The sequence below is a fragment of the Cynoglossus semilaevis genome, chromosome 10 (assembly GCF_000523025.1).
Source record: "Cynoglossus semilaevis isolate Cse_v1.0 chromosome 10, Cse_v1.0, whole genome shotgun sequence".
Classification (NCBI taxonomy): Eukaryota; Metazoa; Chordata; class Actinopteri; order Pleuronectiformes; family Cynoglossidae; genus Cynoglossus; species Cynoglossus semilaevis.
This window is the reverse complement of record NC_024316.1, coordinates 5,595,251-5,618,874: the sequence shown is the minus strand read 5'-3', so window position 1 is coordinate 5,618,874 and position 23,624 is coordinate 5,595,251. Positions and strand designations below refer to the sequence as shown.

Sequence of the window (23,624 nt, the reverse complement as noted above, 5' to 3'; positions counted from 1 at the left end):
ATGTGGTGAGCACCTTACAAGGTTACATTTAAACGATGGTAAGGCTCTATATAGTAAGGCATGTAGTAGTTCACTTAGAGCTGACCATGGTGCTGATTTACCTTACCTGTGTTTCTCTCTTGTTCGATGTACATCAGCATCTTCATTTACGGATGATTTTGTAGACGTGGACCACCATGGATCTAGAGATGTATAAAATATATGTGGTGAGCACCTTACAAGGTTACATTTAAAATTGTTACCATCAAATGTGACTGCATTTTCACATCACAAATCCCTCAGTCACGCGATCACATCCATCAACCAAGACACGACAGCTCAGATATTTTAATATGCTGCATTTAATTTGAACCCAATTTATATTCATGAAAGAAACAATTTTTATAATCTTAAAAATAATAATAACCTGATAGTTGTTATTATTATTTTTTAAATAATACCAATAACCAATTACTAAACATTTCAGGGTGCAGTATAGAAGGAGATATCGAGCAAATTTGGTGTAAATAATAAGTAAGGAAAGAGAAAAATAGAGAGGCATTTTCTGCTAATGAAATTCAATACACGTAGAGATATTACTTTTGTACAGCAGTAAAGGTGACAGAACTAGGCCTAAAACTGATTACTGTGCATTAGAAGCATCTGTCTGTGATCAGCTGGTTTGGTCACACATCACAGCATGTAGGTGATGAAATGTACTAAGAGGTCAAACAAAAACATGTTCGTTTGCTTAATCTTGCAAAGTTATTAAATATGAAATTAAAGCTCAGCAGAATTATTTTTTCTATTTTTGCAAACTCAGAACTTCATTTCTACATCTGGAGGTTCCAAAACTAACAGAAGTTTATAAGAAGAAGAGTTTTTCTTAGAATATTTAGTGAGCAGTTTTCTAATATTTCTAATCCACAAGCAGACACTTGTGGATTAGTTTCAAATTTCAAAGCTGAAGGCTTGAACTATCCTATCTGTATATAAAATCCATGATCTCAGACAGATGTCCTTTTCTAAATTCATCATTGTTCATATGTTTTCTCTGTGATTTACTACATTAAACACACCAAACCAGATAAATACAGAAAGACCTCTTGTTTTTCTTTTCTTCACATGCATAATTACCTATGATGACAACGATGCCCTGACCTTCTGTGAGCCATTATCTGCCTGCTAAATTAGACAGATTATACAGCTATAAAATGATACAGTATGGGCAACGTTGAGAAAGTGTAATAATATACTTAATTTAGACCAAAGCCTTCAATTACTTCACAGTGCTTTAACAGAGCCTGATCACAGTCGTGGGCTTTAATTAATGCTGCAAAAATACATACCATGTGTGTAACATGGGAGAACGTTCAAGTACTGTGATGTTACAGAATACTGCATACATTCAACAGCCTATACTGCTCTACTTTTGCAGCATGTTGCTTAAAATCAGATTTTTATAGATGTCTACATTAAAATCTAATTTAATGTACTTTGTAACTACTAATAGTTCTAAGACAGTGGTTCTCAAACTTTAGTACGTGTACCACTAGTGGTACGCGAGCGCTCTCTAGAAGTACGTGGGGGAAATTCATATTTTCACATTTACATTTTCAATTGAATAAATCTGAAACATACCATGTACAATTAATACAACATTTAAACACAAACATCTTTATAAACATTTCTAAACGTTTCTCCTGTGTGGTGGAAGCTAACAGGGAAGGCCTATGCTGCTATATTCTAATGCTGGTCATCATGGTGGTAGTCAATGTTTTCTCAGGTGGTACAGAGTACAAAAAGTTTGAAAACCACTGTTCCAAGAAATAGAGGAAAATGGAAAAATAATTTTGAAGATATTTTTTCCAACTGAAAGATAGAACTGCATTAACGACTCTAAGGCCGAGACCTTTAAACCTACAGCTTACTGTGTAGAGAGAGGCAACAGTTGGAGTTTTACCTTAAATTAAATGGGCATCCCTCTCTGGAAAGTGATACTATCAGCAGTCTCTCCTTGTTTCACTTCTCAGCAAATAATTTCATGTCTTCATTCTCTGGGTTGTGTTACTTTTACAATTTTACATTTTTCCTCATCTTTTTCTTCTTGTCACCCTTCCATTGAACGGTCTTTAAGACACATGGTGTGTCTCATAGCTTGTGAAACCAAGACGTTTCCTGGAGCATGAAGCCTGTGTGCACCAAGGTGCAGATAACCACGGCCATCACTAACTGTCCCTTTACTGTGACAATGTGTACCTGACCTTTCTCCTTTCCCTCAGTATCTTTAATCCATCTCTTCTCCCTCTGTTCCTGTATTAAAATCTCCACCAGCCACTTTTCACAGTCTAATCCAGTAATAACATACAGCTCATTAATAAGGCAAGGTAAAAATATTGGATTAGGAAAAGATTAAAGACGATTAAAGCTGCATAATGAGGACTAATCTGGTGCTCGCCTCCGTTCCACTCTAATCCGTGTGTGTGTGTGTTTGCCTTTGCCTCTCCTGGCAGTGGCTGAGTCATCTGCCTTGAGCTACAGCTGCTTAAATATACATGAGATGTTGGTTTACAAAAATTAAGAAGATCTGTCGGAAAATAGGCATGGGAGGTGTTTAAAGAGGGAGGTGTGAGTGTGTATGTGTGTGTGTGTGTGTGTATGGTTTAAATCCAACCAGGAGTGAAATATTATTCATTACACACAGGAACACACAAAACTCACAGTTTAGAGCCTGGGAAAGATTACATTATAGTTGAAGAAAATCACCTCAGTCATACTGCCATGACGTAATGTGACGGTGAAGTGCTCAAAGAGACACACACACACCACACTCACACACACTGTCCTTGACCCAGGCAAGAAGAGGGAGAAGGTCAATTACAATCATCTAAGGATCCTCTGAGGCCTCCTGGTTTCCGGAACAGCTCCTTAGGGAGGCCCACTCCTTCACCATACGTTAGGTCCTCCCTCCGTCCTCCGTTGTTTTCAAAGGTCCCCTTTAAAATGAAGGTACATACATCAGTTTCAGCCTGTGGGTAGTCGACATAAAGTAATTAATATAGAATTAGTAATTACTGCACGCGTGAGGCCATAGGATTGATAAACTACTACAGTATATGTGGTTCATGTACATTAGTGCACATAACGTAACACAAAACTGAAGCTACTCTGTTGATAAACAAAAGATCAGATTAACTATAAAATGAAATGAAGACACTTATTCATCCTATAATGGAAAAATTCAGAGTGTAAACTTCTGCAACCCCCACAGGCAATAATAGGTATGACATCCCTCTGGGACTTAAACCCACAACCTTCTGCTTGCAAAGCAGTCATGACAGCCACCATATTATGGAGCCTCAATGTCTGAATGTCTTTTGACAAATTATATTGAATTATATTACAATAGTTAAGTTGTTGACTAATAGTCTTTGTAATTTTACTCCTACAGGAAACTACAGGAACTTGTTTTATTGTTATTGCACATTCAACACTCGGTGTTAAATTAATTTGGATCCAAAAAAAAAAAAAAAGACAGCAAAGTTGGTAGTGATGCTAATGTTCTTGGTACAAATAGGTGTAGCGACAAAATGTGTTAATAGCTGGGGAGAGACAGAGTTGTTAATTTGGATCAAATAAACGGAAGAAGATTTAAGGTGTGCAGCAGGTTATGGTGGTAAAGGACAGACTAAATAAACCAAAGAAATGTTGTGAGTCAGTTGAGTGTGCAACAGAAACAAATGAAGACCTTGAAGTAAATTAATTAACTAAATACAGGTGGAAAAAAATGTTTTTTGTTCAGCAACAAATTGGTACTTTTAAATAGTAATAGCTGTTTCTGTCAATGAATAGTAGCTGTGATTAATCATGATCAATCGGATTAAAAAACTGATTATCTTAGCTATTGTTATCGATAACAAAATATCATTGATCTTCCATCTTACTTCACAGAACAGCAACGCATCTCTGGTCTTTTTCAGACAACGTTACACAATCTAGAGTAATTCAAAGTCTTGTGCTTCCAACCAGTGCATCGTCCTAATGAACCACAGATTTTTCTCAAACGAGTCTTCTTTTAAATCCATATTAAATGGTTACAACCACATCTTTAATTGTGTCTTTCTCTGCTTTTTTTGTTGCTGTTTTCCAAATTTTCCTTATTCCTGTTTGATTTGTTTGTTTGAATATTTTCATATTATCAAGAGTTTGTCAACCTTTCCTGCTTTTTATAAAAACTGAACTTACATTTGTAGCAACACTGTCTGTGCTGCTACAAATGAAAATGCAGTGCACTTAGTATTTTAGATGTTTTTTTGAAGAATAGATAATGCATTGGAATACAGATAAATCCTTTGACTAGGCTTCTGTGAAGGTTGCTGTTACAAAGAAAGAAAATGTGTCAGGTTGTTGTGGTCAAATTTCTTTTTAATAATTGAAGAGAAAGCTCATGTTTTTGGAGCCATGATTTCAAACGGTGATGTGTGCGATCAATGGAGGGCTTTGTTTTTACTGCTGCGCTATTCACTGCAGACACAGCTCCCTCTCAACCACTCTGAAAATGCACTTGTCTTTTTTATATCATATAATTGAGCTTTTTCTTCAGCCAGGCATTACTTTTCTCTTTTTATTTCTCAACCTTTACCTTCTCTTTCTGCACTACCCTCCTCCAACTTGTCTTTTTCTCCCTCGTACACTTTTGCTTCACACTCCCAGAGTCCCAGTTCCCCATTTCCCTTCCAATCACAGACTCCCAGAGGATTTGAGACCCTTCTCTAGCCATTCTTTACACACACACACACACACACAATCCAGATTCATTCTTACACAACAGACACAAACAAAAACCCCTCTGCTTCATCTCGTAATTACCTCCAACCGCCTCACTCCCCACCCCCAGATTTGTCTTATTCCTACAAGTGAACATTTTTTCACACACAATAAAATAAAATAGAATTGCAACGTTTTTCTCACCAGAACCTTCTGGCCCCTTTGTGAAGAAAAGACAAACTGATGAATGTGGTCGGGTCAGATGTGGATGAGAGGAGAGCAATTAAAATTGTCTCTGCGTTTCTTTTCCTCCCCAGATCCACAAGGGAAAAAGGGCAGACAGAGATTGTGTCTGGCATGAAAAAAGGAAATCGTTTCATCTCAATCAGAGAAACCTATTTTGAAGACAAAAGATTCACATGCTCCGAGTCAAGGACATTTATGAATATTGGGGTCGAAAAATATTGGCACCCACCAATTATATTCAGTAAATTCCTATGAAGATAACACAACAGAATGCTGTTACAACACACAATTACACAGTTTACACATTTTATATTCTTGTTTTTCTGCTTCAATTTTTCAATTCATTTTTTTATTAATTTCATCTTTTTGGAGGCAGCTGTTGTTGACCAGTGGATACAGGAGGCTGTCTCTCAACTTTTGTACATCTGTAGTTAATTTCTAACTGTTGTTGCTGTGTCCCTAGGCAACGGGTCTGAACCTAAGTAGCTCAAAATACCCAGAAAATGTGTTTTTAGCATTGCATGGTCATCATTGTTAATTACCATCTTCATGCCTGGGACAGTTTGAGCAGGGGACTAATCTGAAACTTGTTTATTTGTTCATATTTCCTAAAAAAAGCAACAGAATCACAATGCGTTTTGTTGCTGGCATACAGACTCAACTGTATGCCTCTTTAAGACGAGAGCATAGCGTAATTTTTAAATTATGTATTTATATTTGTAAAAGAGATCTTGAAAAACAGAGACCAGAGTTTGTCTGATTGAAATGAAAAATAAAACAGAAATTGAGAAACTGGACTTACAAATAATCAAAGCATCTAAAGCACATATAAAGAATCTACCGTACTGTACTGTATGTGAGGAAAGACTATTTGAGAAGGAACTCTTTCCAAAGGCGTTGCTGCATCTCATTTTCTAAGAATAGAAGTAAAAGCCATATTTTCTGCAACGGTGAATAGTAAAACTGAATGAAGGGAACACATTCTCAAAGTTGGAAAACAAAAACCATTTGTGAACAATCACTATGTAAATAGTTTTCTAAGTGAATATAGCTTTCATTCAAGCACGTCTTATGAGATAAACAAACCATGTGTATTTACATGCAAGGATACTCCGCATTTTTTTAAATCACTAAATGCAGCCTTTTCTTAGAGAAGGCTTCTCTGGCCCATCCAATCATTTTCAAACTCTGCAATCAGTGCAATCAGCCATGACCAGGGCAAACACACAACAACAAACAGTGTTAAAATGATTGGTTTCCAGACATTCAGTGTCCTGCAGAGATACTCTATCTTCACCAAATCAGCTTTTTAGACATTGAGCACTGCTTGATTTTTGTCTCGGGCAAAGGCAAAGTTTCTGTGGATATTGTAAGGGTTCATGCACAGTAAGGGTTCATGCACATGGCCTTTAAAAGAAATGTTCTGTGTTTATCGACATGTTTACTTGAACAGAATAACAACCATTCAGTGCTGCATTACCAACTAGAATGACAAAAACACAGAAACTGTATATATATTAATATAAGGTATTTAAGTTACATGTTTTTAAAGGGGTGTTTAACAAGGGTCAGGTGTCTACCTCTAACCTTTGTAACTGTGGCCACAGGTAATTTAAATCCACTGGTGAATCAGTTCCGTCAACCTAGTGTTTTTAACCAGATACTTTTTGACTTAACAGCATTTATGTTGAATGTCTTGCTATTCCAGAGGCAAAAAGTCACACTGCCCTTCTTCATGTTGCATACCATGCTCTTTCTCCCCCTTTGTCTCCCCCCTCTGACTCTCTCTACCCCCAGAATAAAAAGCCCACCCTCCTCCCAGTGGGGGCTCGGTGCCATGCGGTGATGAATAGTCAGATGTGAGGCAGGAGGACGCACAATGTAGGTCGAGCTCCAGGGGTTGTCATCTACTTGTGTGTGTCTGTGTGTATGCGTAGGGAGACTCTTGGGGGTGGGGTGAGGGTTTGTGGGTGCATGCTGTTCTCCAAAGAAGGCTGGTGGAGGGGGGGCAGGGGCGTGGGGGGTGCATATGTTCTACATTATGATGTATGGGGGTGTCTGTTCTCCCCTACACACCTGCTCCGGATGCCTTTTCTGTCTCTGGGTCACACACACCAACTCACACACACATAGTCAACACACACACACGCGCACACACATGCACGTACCTATGGACATGTTATGGTTAATCAACTCATTTGTTATTGTGCACTGAGATTAGCGAGTGAACACGTGCATGATGATGAACCGCCCTGCAGCGACGCAGCAACCTTGTCCTGCTGGACCACAAAGTCAACGCAGGAAGAAGAAATTTAACTCATAAGTGACGCTGAGGTGAACGTCAGTGACTGTATGGGTCGGAGGGAAGTGAGACACGGGACAGGATTCTGTTTTATAGTTTAAATGACAATCAGTTTTTGTTCAAACTAGAAAAACTTCTGACTCTTGTTGACCAAAGATGTTATAAAAAAACAACTAAAATATCGTAAGGTAACACAGAGTATCGTATCATCACTTTATAAGCAACAGTGCAGTTTTACCTGTGCCCTCAAATCTTCTGATACATAGACCTACAGTGAATAACATAAAAATATTGTCTGTGCTGACCAAAGCACTTCAGGTCTGCACCATTTTTCTCCAGACTAATGCAACATGTGCATTTTTCCAGAGGCGACTGTGTCCCAGACCATAGATCATCCAGTGGGAGGCACAGACACAGACACAGGGTGAATTTTGCTCGCCAAATCCAAGTGTGAATTCAACGGCCGAGTATTTTTTTGTGGGACAATTGGTGAAGATACTTCGTACTTAATCAAATCCTCTGTTTTCTAATGCCACCTGGAATATATAAATATAAATATCCCAAATTCCTGTTTTAAGCTCTAAAGCTACAGTACTCAGGACATCTGTGCTCTGCATGGATCAGGTGACTATTTCTAAAGCTGGCTCTTGTGCAGATCTTTATTTCATTCAGAGCTTAACCCTCTTCTACAGTGGACATAGATCACCCTGCATTCAGCAAATACTTTTTCACTACGTATTTCACTTCAGCCAACAAAACCCACTGTGATTTCTCTTATTCTTTCAGTTATTTCATGTTTTGTTTTACTCTGATTCACTTTAGGGCAGTTTGTCCTACTTTTAAGAGCAGGTCTCTCTTTCTCTACCCCTCCCTCCCTCCCTCCCTCTCTCTCTCTCTCTCTTCCCTGTCCCCTCTTTCTCCGTCTCATCACTCCCTTTTCACAGAACAACTCTGCAGCAGTGAAGCAGCAGGGAGACGCTCTCCTCCCTGCTTTTTCATCTTCCCTTCAACTGTCTCTCTTGAACAACAACCTCAATCTGTCCTTCTCTGTTAGCCATCATCTGCATCACGATTCACTGTACGAGGAGAAGACTGAAGTGGGCCTTGTTCTCATAGGTGGCTTCTCTGGGTCACATGAATGCTGCAGGGGCAGCATCCAGGGGAATCTGACAATTAAAATACTTAGAATTCCTTAGGTATAGATTTTTTTTTTAAATAATTGAAAAACTTTGGCCAAAATAGAAAGGCAAAAACTCCTGAAAAGTTGACAACTTCAATTTGATCACAGTTTTCTTTAAAAATGAAAATAAAAGAAAATAAAACAACAAAAACAACAGTGTTTTTTTTTCTAAATAAACTTAACTCTATTGGCTAAACATAACATTCCACATATGGAATAGTGGTTTTCTAGTGTAGCAGTTAGCATGCCTGCCTGAGAAACATAGGTAGTCCTAGGTTTGATTCCCAGAGGAACCCTGTTGCAGTAGATCTGCCGTTAACACAAGCATTTCCACAAGTGTGGGATAAATGGAGGTTTAAGGAATGGACAAAAAAAGTTGTCGCAGAGGTTGAGATAGTTCATACACTCCTGTCATTCACAACTACAAAAAACAGTTAATAACGTATGAGTATGAGACAACTATTCAGTAAGGTTGACTCTGGGGTCATTATATTTCTACACCATTTACAGAAGATTAAAAACATTAAACATTAAAGACATTCTGACTACATTCTGTGTTACAGGTGTGAGAATCTCACCTTTATATGGTGCTTGGGGTTTGAGGGTTCGGTCACCGTCCATGAACAATATCTGAACTGCTGTTGTCTGACTACGGCCACTGCTGCAAGATATTCAGAAAGACATTTGGTTCAGCTTAAATGGCAGATTTCCATAAAACATATTAAGATATTCATGACAATTTCAAGAAACCTTCTCCTTATTTGTCTGACATAAAAAACCTGCTGTAAAGTTGACCAATACACAGTCCAAGTAATATTACTTTGCTTAAGATTCTTCCACAAGCTTAAAAAACCAGACATGTCTCATCAGGTTAGCCAGGTGCCTCCTAATTTGCAGATTGTTTGACATCTTTATAAAGTGTTTTCTTGTTTCAAAAGTTTGAGAGGCACTGCCGTTTACAATAGCATTGGTATTGGAGTGTATCCGTGCATGTCTGGGTGTATGTGCGTGATACGTCTTCAGAAGCAGTCGAGAGACTCTCAGCCACTGTGTCTATGTGAGTGTGTGTGTGTGTGTGTGTGTGTGTGTGTAACTCAGTATCAGTGCCTATGACGGCCTCACTACAGCTGAACAAAACAAACCGGCGGCGAGCGGATCTGCGCTATCATCCCAGAGCAGGCCCCCGCTCTCTGTCTCCTCGCTCCGTTACCTGTTGGTCCTCATATAATTACGGCGGCCACCCTCATCCATCATCATATTGTTGTGGTGTTCACAGGCCCTATTCTCTCTGTGGCCCAGCAACATTACATAAAGGAACAATAACAGACTAAACAAGCACCATCCAACACAAGAGATGGGGGTTTGTGGAGGGGGTGGTGGTGGTGAAGAGGGGTGAAGAGAGAGGAGAGGGTCAAGAGGAAAACACACACATACACCAACATTTTTCTCATATCTATTTGGCTTAAAGTATGCAGTGACAAGCTGAAACAAGACATATTAAAAACAGACTCTCTTCTAAATATATGATGCAGGGCAGGGTCTGATCACAAAAGACGATTGATTTTTTCAATCAGTGTAACCTACATGAAGGGCAGATATTGTGAGGCTGAGAGCAAAAACTTTTCTTACTTCTTCAGTTGACTTCAAGAAAAAGCTGAGGTGAAATCACGGTTGTGTAAATCTGTGACGACTCATTTCAGAAGACGGTTAAAATATTTGAAAAGTATCTCTGTCTCCTACTCTTCCTTGCTTTCTATCTTAATTATTCCTTCTTATTATTATTTCCTCCTGGTACTTAATTATTGTCACCATTGTTATGGTACTGGAACAGACACACAATCATTGTCTTCCTGAAGTGTAACCTGTTGGGCAGTACTTGGTTTTATCTATATCTGAGATTGTTACAGCCCGTTATTTACACCTGGCAAGAGTTAGGTGCCAATGGTGTTGCAGCAGATCTGCTGTTAACAAAATAATTTCCCAAATATGGGATCAATAAAGTTGCATGTATAATCTTAAGAGAGCATGAGGGAAAAAGAAGCTAAGTATTTGGACTGTGTGTCATGTTTCTATCCCCAACTTTTACTCACACATTGCTTCAGTACAGTGATTTAAAAATGCTGTTTGTGTCCTGGGATCTACCCCAATTAAGTCTGTTGATAACATTTTTTTCTTTTTTCTTACAACACATGCTGTAATTAAAAACTGCATCGTTCTTTAACTAACGTGAAAAAGGTCAAAACAAGGGGAAAGCCAAAATATTAAATCATAAAATAATCATTAAATGTTATTCAATGTTTCATCTTTTTGATTTTCAGATCTCCATCATATTCATTCCGAACGACAAAACTAAAGAAAACAATCTTATAATATATATAAAAGCTAAAAGGCTATTCATGCTAAATTGAAAAAATATATATATTTCAGTTGTCAGTTATTGTTAATAATAAATAAATGCTGGTGGGTCAATGTTTAATCTATATTTTATATTATTTTTGGAGAAATAACTGAATATTCTACCCATAATACTTTTAAATACAGACACTTGTAAGGAAGAGTCCTGATAATTGTACAATCTTGGAGGCTCTCTACTGTAATAAGGAAATACAAGAAAATAACACAGCAGATTAAGCACAATCACAGAAATCAACATGCGGCTGTTTGCCTGCTACAAAAATCTTTTTTTTTTTTAATTAAGGTTGTAATTTAGAACCAATTAAGTGAACAATACAATATTCACATCATATTTTGAAAGACAAATAAGTGTCATTAACATGTGATGTCATCCACCTTGGTTGAGTTAAACATTAAAACCATGTACTGCCAACAACTGAGTTGTCCATGGTAAGATCTACTTGTGACTTTTATTTGCACCCTAAATTTTTGCAGTATAAGAATATTGTAGTATTAACCTAACAGTGATGCCAGTGAGCCATTGTGGATAAAAAAAAGCCATCTATGCTTGTGAGTCAGAGTTGTAAAAATATAGCAAATATAGCCAGCTTGTAGAGAACAGCAGCATACACGACTCAGCACCTGGGAAACAGTGAATGACACAATAGATTATTGCAGCATGCCAGCTCTCGCTTGTTTTTTCCTCCTCACTTCACTCCTGCCCTGCGGCCTCTGCGTCTGAAAAAAAAACCCCACCATTTCCTACAACTTCCCTACAAATTATCACCACTCTGCATGTGATAATCTCTCAGACCCAACAGTGCAAGGTTATGTTTTACAGGTGCGAGTGCTGTTCTATTTACTAAACGTCTCTGAGCAAAACTGCAGCAGCAGGCAGGTCAGGTAGCCTCGCAGACAGAGAAACTTCGAGTTGAATCCAAGTTAAAACGGAGCTGCTGCTGTGCAGAGTGCAGGAGTTTACGCCGCCTTAACTCTGCCTACACTTATGGAAACATAGCATCTTGCCTGGAGACCTGGCTGCGAAACACCTGAATATCATCAAGGTAAAATTTTGCTGGGACAAGGGTTTGCTGGTTTCTCTGCTGAAACGGCAGCTGTCTTTTGTGAAACTGGCCTAGATAGACCAGATGAAGATGAAAAGGAAGAAGAATAGGAAGGTCAAGATGAAGAAGAGGAAGACTAAGAAGAAGAAGAATAGGAAGACTTAGAAGTAGGAAAGTAGAAGTATAGGAAGATTAGGAAGAAGAAAAGGGAGAATAATTTAACCATAAGGAAGAAGAAGGAGAGGAACAGAAAGACTAAGAGAACTCTCAGGGGTAGACTGGATTACAGTGGTTGTTTGTGAGTATGTCCAGGGACATAGGAATACAACCAGCAGTGTAATCTGCTGGTTGTATTCCTATGGTTAGTAATATTCGTCATTTGTATTGTGTTAACCTGTCTGTTTTCCACTAAACGTGGTCCGAACTAACACTTTGTTTTATACTAGAACAACAATAGTGCATGGATGGTGGAATTACTACTATGCAGTGCAGGTCATTCTGCCTCCATTGAAATTTTTAATCTGATTAATTTCACATACATCCCAAGTTTTAATTAAATAATTTAGGAAGTTCTCTGTGTGTTTTCTCTTATACCTATCTGTAATAAAGCTATTTCTGATCTACATCCTGTGCATACAAAAAAACTGTATTACATCTTAGCAGAGGTCAGACAAAGTGACATCGGAAATTAAACTTACATTTAGCGCTATGTTCTAAATGCGTGTCACTGCCGCAGAGCAATTTCACTTCAGTGTTTTTGGAGACTGTTTCTAAACAAACAAACATAGCTGTCACAATCTGACATGAACTACAGATTTAAACCCACAGGAACGTGTGCAAAACATTCATTTGACAGGAACTTTTTTTTTTTTTTTTGCCCCAGCTGTGTTGAAAGCCCTTTCACGTCAGTGTGATGTTCCAGACATAATTAACATTTTCTGTTTCCCACGTACAAAACGCCTTCACACACGGCAGTGTGCGTGCTCTTTATCCACCAACCTTTCATTCAATTGAATGTGATTTGAACCTGTAAATATGTTGCTACTATTACCATCCATCAAGTAGTTAATCAACAGTTGGTTTGACAGGAGGACAGATCGAGCAAAAGGGGCTGATGTCAGACTCAACAAACAGCCAGCACTTTCTTTTCAAACATGCCGTCATTCATCCCCTGCAGAGTGGATATGCACATGCTTTGACTAATGGTACTCTGGAATGCTGGTGCTAAACCTTGCGTGCATCCTGAATCTCAACTGTAATGACAAAAGTGTCCAATAGTTACACATCCCTGAGACAGAAATGGGCTGTTGGTGACAGTTTGATTGCATGGGTTTCTCATCTCACTGGCCTTTACTCTAGGTGTACACCATCAATTCAGCCTGGCAGGAATGAAGGCTATTCTGAAGGGGCTGTGAATACAGATGGAACTTGACTCAGTGTGATTATAAGAGAACCAGAGCATGGGAAAAAAAAATCATGCTGATAAACGATAAGCGATGAACATCATTGTAATTGTGTCAGAGCAGGAAAACAGACGCTCGGCAGTTTCTTTTGTCTGCACCACGCATCCAATTTCTCTGGTTTTATGTGGCACCAGCAAAAATAAAAACATGCCATTATTGTATCGTAAATGTGCCTTGCTTAATTTTCAATCTGACCTATTCGCAGTTCACATTACTTACAGTCCCTGGTAACCACTTGCAAGCATATTTACATCAACCACAACAAGGTTGTCTTTGGAAAATAATCTGTCCGCATTTCAGAGGATTCTTCCTAATGTGCATCTCATTTCAATCTGTTCAATTAAATGATTTCAGAGGAGGTTGGTGGTGGTGTTCTGCTATGTGAATCACATGTTTTCAATTTGTGGGTATTGTAATTCAGGTTTAAACATTTTAATTCATGCTCAATAATAAATGTGAAGCAAAACCTTGCTCCACAGGTGGAGCTGAAATGAAGTAAACATTTTTCACTAAAATACAGAATTCCCTTCACATATTCAATTTAGGGGCAGGAATTTGCTGTTCTACATCAGCAGTCTCTACAATTACTGAACTGTATTTAAAGATCATTACAGGGATCAAAGGTAGTCCTGTATCCCATAGTTATTTCTTGGTCCATCAAATCTTTATTTCATCTGATCAAACTAATGATAGGGATTTTGTTTATTTTTTAAAGAGATAATTCTCATGACTCTGTTCCCTAAAAAGAGCTAGCTCTCTTGGGTGCAAAATGGCTCCTTGATAGAAAATAGTGTAAAATGATTACCATTGTACAAACCACAAAAATGTTAATAGTAATTTGCATAGTTCTTAGACATAAACACTGTATTTATATAGTTTGATATATTTATATAGTCATAATTTGCCCTGAGCTCATATTGTTTAAAATAAATGATGATAAAGTTGTATCATGAATCAGAACATGAGGTGAGTGTATCGTTACATCCCTAGCTGCGTGCAACTCGGACCCCCATACCTGCTCACAATGGATACAGGTGCATACACTTCAGCAGAGAAACTAAAGAAAGGAGAAAAAAGTCTCCAACACAGGAGCCAGCTCCCATTGTTCACATCAAAGAGACGACTCTTTGGTCTGAGTGGTCCGAACCATCTTTAGGTCAGACCCCGCCTCCTTTAGAGTTTTTTTGGAATTCATAGTTTCAATGAAGAATAAGAAGATTTTCTTCAGGTTTTATTTTCTAACCAATCATTTAATTAAAAATGTAACAATTAAAAAATTAGTAATTATGTTAGAATGTTCACTCTACAGGGGCCCTATGATGGATGCATACCTCTTTACCCATAACCCTGCAAATTATTGAGCTCTATAGGATGAACGGATGGATACACATGAGAACTTGAGTGAAACCGTAATAAAAATTTGTCTTATATTTTTGTGTCACCTGATTAGGATGTACTCACTTGCACGCTTATTAACATTACATGGGTGGAACAGATGTTCCCGACTGTTACAAAAGCACAGCGGCAGATGTTTGGCGACAGTCGAACTAACTGTACATTCACTGGTCACTAGACAAACACAGGAAGATGCAGACATGAAGGCATTTTATTACATTGCTCCACATTATTCCAGTGAAAAAGTCCTATTCAAAGTTTCTTGTTCTCCCTTTAACATCCTCTCTTCTAATTGTAAAACAAGAGACTTGTTACATCTGCTAAGAATCATTAGTGACCTACTGGACTATAAAAGTGTGATTTTTGTTTCATGTTTTTTCCACAGTCGCGCTCAATAACCCACTTTTCTGCCCACACACAGAGTACATTTCATTTTACATGAAATGTGTCTTTCATATTTCCGCTCCATAAGTACTTAGAATCATGTCCTCTACATAAAAGGGTATCTTTAATGAGCGAAAAGTTAGAAGATCGTTACAAGTTTCAGTTTCATCGTTTCATTGTCTGAACCCTGAACCTAGTGATACACACAGCAGGAAGTCCTGCTGTAACCACCCTGTTGTAGGGCTAGCACAGAACAAAGGGCCTGACAGTTAAACACGGAATCAATCAAAAGAAAAAAGTCAACAGCATAGTAACCCGGCCTGCTTTAAATCACAAAGTCTAAACGTTACAGGAATCAAATTACATATATATTTTTAAGAACTTTTCGAACATTTATTTAAAGAGATACAGGTGGATGCCCTTATGCATTTAAACAGGTTCCTCTTACATCGATTCCCTGTCATCCTGCAGCCTCTAGCTAATTTTGTGCCATCATTTATAAAAAGGCGCTCAGCCTGTCACGCCCTTAGGCCACTATTACAATCAGGATTAGACTATGAATGATTTAAATGATCCAAGGTTGGGCTATTGATTGAGATTGGAGGAAACTCAAAAACATCCCTGTGTTCGCTTCAGCAGCATTGATGGAGTTTGCTTTGTTTTGCCCGATAGGCTACACACTCAAAAACACTTGAGCAGACTTGCACACAAAACCCACTTCAGATGAATATGTCCTTGTGAGACACAATTAAAACAAATCTTTCAACATTTTAGAAGCCTGATGAAATGACAGCAATGCTTGTTAGGCAGCAGCAGAAAATGATTGAAATTGATTAAAGAAGCAGAGGATGAAAGCTTATTGTTTAAGTCAGTGTAAACTGGCGGCATCGGCTGCAATACCCTCACAATATGAATAAAATTGGATCAGGAGACAATAGATGGCATGTCAAGTAAAACACAAAGTAAGTTAAATATTGCCATGCCATTGGAATTAGCACTTAAGGTGTAGGCAAAAACTCCAATAAAGAATATTTGTACCAAAACTCTGACAAAGCAAGTTTTAAAAGTTTCTTCACACCACACCTAAAAATAAAGTGCAGCACTTTTTTGTCGTTGCCTATTTAGCAAAACTTAAAATGAGCTTTTGTGTTGGAGGAAGTTTATCATTAACACAAAAAAGCAGGTAGGTGGCAGAAAAGAAATGCAAAAAAGGAAGAAGAAGAAAAGGAAGAATAACACTAAAAATAACACTTACAGTTGGTGTAAAACACAATTACATAATCAAGAAACAATCAATAAATTAATTTAGAAACTGTGCAAATTTCAGTTCGTTGCCAGTCACCTGGTACAACAGCTCCTCATGAGCCCATAAGAAGAGTAAGGTTTTTAAAAGTTAGCGGGATGACGTTGGTCCAGAGTCCAGACACATTTTTAATGGTAATACGTTGTTCTTTTGATTTTTTTTAATAGTCAGTTTTAAGTTTTATCACTGTTAACCTTGTGCTACATACTGTATGTAAATGAAGGTGCTCTAAGAACAGTCAAGTTCTGTGCTTTAGTCGAACAACAAAGCTGGGTTAGCTAGTGCCCAAACATTGGCTCAAGTCAGGATATACTGTATTTTTTCCATTCATATTAATTGAATGAATCTGTATTTTTTCCATTCATATTAATTGACAATGCCTAATATTTAAAACCTGAATCTTAAATCTCAGTCAAAATGAGTGAGAATTAAAAATAATAATAAATTAGACCAAGAATAATGAGACGATAACTGAGTTCAAATGAGAGACTTAATTGCAATTTTTCTTTGCATATTACTCAGTAAAAGGTCTGGGGTAAAATAAAGTTCTTATCTTTATAAAGCATGCTGCCCATGGCGCTCATTCTTACTTATCAACCACAACTTTTCTAGGCCTGTTGTTTTTTTACCACACTTCATCCTGCAACCACTGGGTCTTGTCTTCCCTGCATGTTAAAATGACACCAAAGTGCATGTGTTCTGTGAGTGTGTATTAGCAGTCAGAGGCATGAACACACCCGTGAGGCAAAAGGAAAAAAAAAAATCCAAGACAGGACCACCGTAACTGAAGTGTCTGACTTAACAGAGATAAGAGGCAGGGTCAGCCAGAACACTCACTCCACAACAGGGAGGGGGAAATGGCTGCTGGGCAGTACCTGACCCTGGATCAGAGATGGGTGTCCAGGAAGAAATGAGACGTGACTAATGGAGACAGCGTGGGCTGACCCCTGATCAGTTGGAAGCAGGGAAAAGTAGTGAGGGGTAAGAAGGACACTCGGGGAGGAGGAAGAAACGTGAGTGTGCGAGGTGAAGCAGACTAAAGCTTTGAAGTGGGGTGAAAAGGTGCAGTTGGGCTGTGTGTACATAGTGTTAGTGTGGTACCTATGATAGTTTAGATAAAGTGAGAGCTTTGACTCTGTTTGTTTTTGGAAGAATGGTGTACAGGGATAACAGATTTAACTCTGAGTGTCAGGAAAAGGTGGGAAGTTCCAAAAGGAGAAGTGGAGGCTGTAGGAATGAGTACCAGACAGAGTACCATAGCGTTAAGAAAATACAATCTAAATTTATTGTGATCAATGAGAACTTCAATAAATTCACTATAGATTCACAATGCTGGCAGGATAATCCAGAACGGAACGTGTAAAATGCTGTAATCTGGATCTATTTGTATTCAAATCAGAACATTTAAGTATAATAAGTTTTAAGAATAGCTTAGGTATTCTCAGGTTTCTCTGTTATTGTAACCAGCTGCTTCACTCAGTGCTACTCCAAGACTACACCTTGCTTTAGGCAGTCTAAACTGTATGAGTGCTAACAGAGATGCTAGGCAAAAGAATGGACAAGAATGAAGTGGTAGAAAATGTATGTGTGTGTGTAAGTAATGTATGTATTTTTGTATGTACAGTGATCCCACTCCTATCGCGGTAGTTGCATTCTAAAAGGTTAAATCTGCGAAGTAGGGGACGAGATAGTTTTTATATTATTTACATAATTATTTTTAAAAGGAAAGGAAGGAAAGTGAACTCCTTGACATTGTGACACACACCACTGCACACAATGAAATGTGACCTCTGCATTTAACCCATCACCAAAGTGAACAGTGGGCAGCTTTTTGAGTGCGACGCAGGTGTAGCCCCGGACGTAGGTGAGCGCAGTTCTAGTAATCCATCCTCTCCTTTTATTAGTAGGAGCCGGTGCTGAGGAAAGTGAACAGAGGCCCATAACAGAAGCCTGAGAAGATGAGCGCAGAGTGCTTAGGAGGCAACCTGGCCTAAATAGTCGTGTGCTCATTGGAGGAGCTTCATGACTGATCAATAATTTTACCCATAGTCTGATTTTAGTTTTCTTCAGCAGGCTGTTAAACCTGTTACTGGTACGTATTTGTTTTCATTTGAAATTTTTCAAGTGTTATGAAAAATGGCAAACTTCCAAGAACACAGCAGGAGTTTGGAAATCAGCATTGTGTTTTAAACTTGTTTTTATTGGCAGTACCAAAAAGCAAACACAGCTTCAGAAACATTTAACCTTTATATTCCCATAGATACTTGCAGCCTTGTAGCAGTTAGAGTATTTTGAGATTTTTTTGTTCATTTCCAACCTGATGGTGTAACACATTTTTGCTGTAAGGCATCTTTTTCTTGTTATGTGATTATTTATGTCTGACCTGCAGATTTCTCAACAGCAACAGCAAAAATGATAAATGCCAAATCACAAAACCTATTTTTCAAAGGGTAAACTGTGTGATTATGTGTGGTCTAACACAGACTGAAAAACAATTTAAAATGTGGTGTATCTACAAATGTAGAACACAATGGAATCCAGCTCCACGTTGTGCTCAATGAAAAACTTTCAATTCAAGCAATTAATCTAATGACTGTCCCTGTGTTAACATACACACACACAGAAGTGTATAAATATATATATATATTTAAATATTAATATAGTATACTTTTAGTATATATTCTAACCAAATGATGTTGCTGCATTAACATTCAACATTGTAACAGTGCAAATGAAGCATGAATGGCCCTCTAAGGATTAGAAAGAAACACTCAATTACTTGTGTATTTCCTGTTTATGAATTATATAAACTAATAAATCTAAAGTGCTATAAACTTTACTATAAATCATAGTAAAAAAAAAAATCAAATCTAACAGAGTTCCACAGTAAAATAAACCAGAGGTTGCCATATAGTGAATTAGGGTCACCTAATTACCCTTAAAATCCTTATGTTCATAACAATATTATTTTATAAAAAAACATATTAGAATATAATATTATCAATACGTAAAAGCTAAAGAATACGCATTCACAAATTGCTGCGTTGAAGTGCAATACATGGCTGCGCCATCAAGTTTATATTGTGTGCCTCACATCTTCCCTTTACTTCATAAAAGCTGTAGCCAAATGCTGAAACTTTCCTGATACTATATCAAGTGACAAGGACGACACAGACTAAGTACTTCTTTAACTGAATTTCTGTTTTTGTTGATCACACCAAGGTGAATAAATGTTACCACCACACACCATCAGGTCATTTAGCCATGTTTACTGAACCTCTCAAGTTAATTGATTTAAAAAAAATCTTTGACACAGTGACACACACCTAACTGGTTCAACAAAGCCCTGTAGACAGAACAGTCCTTTCTTTAAGATTTGACTATGGGATTTTCTAAATCAATTTCTAAACATACAGTCATTTGTTCACCCACATTCAATCAAAAACATGCAATCAAAAGATACATTTCTCCAATCTCAAAAAGACACGCATCTGAAAAGTATTTTGAAAACGTCCTAAAATCTAAAGAGGTAAACATACCCATTGAGATACGTTTTCAGAAATGTTCGGCTACACAAGCAAAAATACTACTGCACTCTACTGCAGAGACAGGGCAACAAAGTCATTTTTATGACACACGTATCAATCCAGCCTCAACAGGCACTAAAAAGTAAACAGTAATGTCTGTGATAATGAGGGTGCAGCAGTGCATTGAGAGGCAATGGTAAACACAGACCTCATAATAAACTAATTATCCTGGGACTGAATAAAACCCTAATATGCTGCAGGACATTTGTTAACAGACTAATTTAACTTGATTGTGTTTGTGCTTTGTGTGCAGATGACAGTAACAAGACAGCAGCCAGCTTTTGGGTTTGGAATTTAAATATGAGGCTGTTGCACTTTGTGTGACTGATTAACCAACATGCAGCTGCAATCAGTGATGTAGTTTATCACCTCTTAGTTATAAAGCCACTAGTTATTTATTCCCCCAATTAGTCTATCTACAGAATCTACAAGTTAAGAGTTAAAGAGAACAGTAATCCTTCATGGTAGCTGTAAATATTTCAAGGTTGAGTATGCAGTATTCTGTGTTTGTCTCCTGTACCTGAATAGTGATTGTCTACTAGGTATAAGAAATGCACGTGTGAGGCCTCTGGAATAATAGGGCACACAGGCTGAAGGTAGTTTCTCATGAGCAGGCACGGATAATAGCCAGCTGTGGTCCTGGCTCATACAGGCAACAGTATTCATAAGTTTGTTTTTACAAGAATAAGTAGGCGGGCAGGGTAATCCTACTAGTAGCCTCCCCTTAGTGCTCATTCTATGTGCTTTACCTGTAGCTTTACATCAAATGTAAAGTGCAATATATCAAATAACTGATTATAATGGTAGTTTTTATTTTCATTCAGAGAGTATTCACTATCAACCAAGCAAAGCAAAAGAAATGGTAGAATCTGGTAGAATTATTGAACACAGTACCACACTGGATGTAAAATACAAAAAATACTGAAGTACATTTTTTATGGGTTATTTCGTCTGGGTGTCTTATATATATTATATGTCTAAACTGTGATACCATATTCAAGGTTAAATAAAATACAATTAAAAAATAGTCACTCTGTCATCAAACACTACTGCACCCACTATTATTGAAGTAATGTTGTGCTTTCAGTGGTTTTAGGGCTCATTCTACCTCATTTCCCCCCTTTCTTTTATCAATCTAAGGGTCTATCTGTCCTCAGTGTCTTCACTGAATGAAATGTCATTCTGCATTAGACAGTGAATAGGTGAGACTGATTGTTTTTGAGGGTCAAAAACCAGACAATTTTTTAGGTCCGCAGTAAGAGAAGATGGCATTTTAAGGTTTTGGGTTCAGTTTGGGGTAAGGTATAGAATAAGATCCCAGATTAGGGTTAAGGTAAGGATTAAGATTTTGTATACATTTGTAAAGATTAAAGTTAGCGTAAGGGTTCCGTGAATGCATAATGTCTATGTCTGAAGTACTTACAACTCATGAAAACAAGACTGTGTGTTTATGTGTTTGTATGCGTTACAATGAAGGTAAGAGGCGAAAGGAGAGCAAGCCGTGGAGAGCTTGTCAGCCACCGCAGGTCATGAAATATGCATGGAGGTTGCGGTGTCAGTTTGCCAGAGCGAAAGCTGCTGAGAAAGAACACAGACGGGGTTTTCTGAACTGTGCAGCTTACACTGTCTGAACTCTTACTCTGGCTGCTGACTTTCACAGACTACACTTTATTCTATTAATCCTGCCTGTGTCACAGATACTTTGACTTTTCTTTCTGTGATAGTGGTGGTTACATGCTGTCGTCTGTAACTATTAGAGCTTCATAGTAAGAAACTTTTTCACTGTGATGTGGCAAAGTCAACACTGTGTAGCAGTTAAAAACTAAGCCTACAGAGGGGGATAAAAACTCCCAAACTGGGGACCACTTCTGGCCCACACAACCTCCTCAGCTGGCCCATGGCTAGGTGTCAATAATAATTAAATATTATTTAGATATTTTTAGTTTGTCTTTTTTTTCACTAAAGTTAAAAAAAGTTCAATAAAAGCAAATCAATTGGGTTGAATAATCATGATTTCAATAAGAATAAAAAAGAAAATCATGATTATGATTCTTTCCATAATCGAGCAGCCCTCCCTCCAATTACTTCTAACTGGGAAATACTTTTTTAACAAAGCGCAATTCTAATGTTGGATGGCTACATAGTGGATTAAAAAAAGCTAAAATTACAAGAATAAAGTCACAGGTTTATGAGATACATGTTGTAATGTTGTACGAATGCCAAAAACTAAAGAAAACACACACTGACAGAAAACAATGACTAAAATCTATTCTGTATTATAGTGTAGTATAAAGTTATTGTAATGTATTAGTTGTACGTAGGGCATGAACTTCATTAACTTGACCAATAGTCATAATCACTTGGCCTCAAAAATAGGCACTATTGTTACTCTGCCGGGAAGGAAGACTTCATCATTGGCACTCAGAAGGAAAAACCTGAGCGACTACATATTCAGAGGATCCCTGTCAGTCAGTCCTGGAAGATGAAACTGTCACAAAGCCAAGAGTAAAAAAGTAACTTGAGAGCAAGCATCTGATGTATGGAGAGTTGCATGCTCATTGTTGGACGCGTATCTGTCAATTTCCTCTGTCAATTTGATGACAAATTTTTGCTTTGAGATACCAGTTAATATTTGAGAACCAGTTAATAATCTACAAGCACATCTACAGACGCTGACGCTAAGTGGCCGAGCATTCGAAGCAGCCCAGAAAAGTAAAACAAAAAACAAAAAAACATAAGAACGTTAGTTAAGTTTATGAAAGTTACGTAATGTACGTGTAAGGTATGGTATGTAATCAAGTGTCTACGTACGGGCCAACTCTCTTCCATCCCTTCCTCCTCCTCCACACATGCCTCCATTAGCCTCTACTGTATCGTCTGTCTCGAAGCTAAGAAAGAATTAAAACCACATTTTATTTTATATCACAGGAATCCTTACATACTATAATTTTGTGTGTATGTCTCTATAGCAATTAAAACATGTTTTTTCCATTGTTATTAGCACTAATAAGGGAGTTTTGTAGAGGGCCGGAATGCATTAATTTCTGTTATTTCTTATGGGAAAAAATGATACGAGCACCTCGAGTTATGAGCTCGGTCCTGGAACGGATTGTGCTCTATTACTGTACCTGTATTTTACTGATTTCCACCATCTGCAATAATACTTTTCAAATGGTATATGCTGTTCCAAAAAAAGCATTCAAGGCAATTCTGTGATGGATTACTGTGAGTTAAAGTGTAATAAATTGAACATGTTAGAATTAGGTGAAATCATACAGAGAGCAGATGAGTCAGGTTTGTGTTATCCTTCCCTGCTATTTTGTAGCTGCAGGCTTTTTCACTTATCACACACACACTGTTTTTCTCAGGAGGACTGCAGTATTATATTTGGAGAGAAGCCAAAATAAAAAATAAAAAAAAATCATCCATCCTTTTCTAACAAATACTCAATGCTGATGTCATGTTCCAAACAGAGCTGTGGCCTTTAAATGATACAAAACACCACGGATGCTGGCAAATTATTCTTCAGTGATTTGGAAGTGTGTCACAGAAGAATTAGT

General features: G+C 37.8%; 1 protein-coding gene and 1 long non-coding RNA gene across 3 annotated transcripts in view; one reads left to right on the top strand and one right to left on the bottom strand.

Moving 5' to 3' along the window:
- The window catches only part of snphb (syntaphilin b), a 1,167,912-nt gene that overhangs the window by 477,775 nt on the left and 666,513 nt on the right, over positions 1-23,624 (top strand). The gene's annotated exons all lie outside the window — the stretch shown is intronic.
- LOC112487614 (uncharacterized) overlaps positions 106-23,624 on the bottom strand; it is a 29,819-nt gene continuing 6,300 nt past the window's right edge. Inside the window, exons 2-4 of the long non-coding RNA XR_003050876.1 lie at positions 9,053-9,135; positions 2,861-2,975; positions 106-182 (exon numbers count right to left, since the gene is read on the bottom strand). This is a non-coding gene — a long non-coding RNA (uncharacterized LOC112487614). The remainder of the gene's footprint in view (positions 183-2,860; positions 2,976-9,052; positions 9,136-23,624) is intronic.